The sequence below is a fragment of the Phaethon lepturus genome, unplaced genomic scaffold (assembly GCF_000687285.1).
Source record: "Phaethon lepturus isolate BGI_N335 unplaced genomic scaffold, ASM68728v1 scaffold42666, whole genome shotgun sequence".
NCBI classification, from domain to species: Eukaryota; Metazoa; Chordata; class Aves; order Phaethontiformes; family Phaethontidae; genus Phaethon; species Phaethon lepturus.
The window spans coordinates 56,346-56,941 of NW_010546385.1; positions in this window are offsets into that span (position 1 = coordinate 56,346).

Genomic DNA, 596 nt, shown 5'->3' on the forward strand with positions numbered 1-596 from the left:
CTGCATGCAAAGGGAAAAGGTGGAGAGTATTTTAATGATGAACACTATTTCAGGCTTCCATTTAGCTTACACCTTTTCAAACCTGCAATTAACTCAGAGCAGATCACACTGCAATATAAGAAAACTGATTTAAGGAACATTAGTTTTTAGCTGACCAGTTTCAGATGTCCCGGAAGAACCCAGGAAAGACCCAAAGAGGGTGACAACTGATATAGCAAGACTTGGAAACTCGTATCAAAGCAGCATCACACTTATATCCATTTATTAGCTCAGTTTGATTTTGTTAATTGGGTATTTGAGGTTAGTAAAAACAAACCTAATGAAAGCATAGAGCAATATTTTATTCAGTTACATTTGATGCTCTCCTCCAAACAAATTCTTCTGTAACAGTTTCATCCTTCACTCTAAGTGGGTGAAGTGAAAAATTGCAACACCTTTTCATAAGGTAGAATAATTTGCCACAGATCTTCAGCCCATTTACCCTTGGCTTCTTGTTTCTACTCGAGAACTCTGTAGAAAAGCCAATCAGCGCCGTAACATATTATAGATCAAATCCTGACCCTGGCACAGGCATCCAGAAAAAATTAATTTCCCTA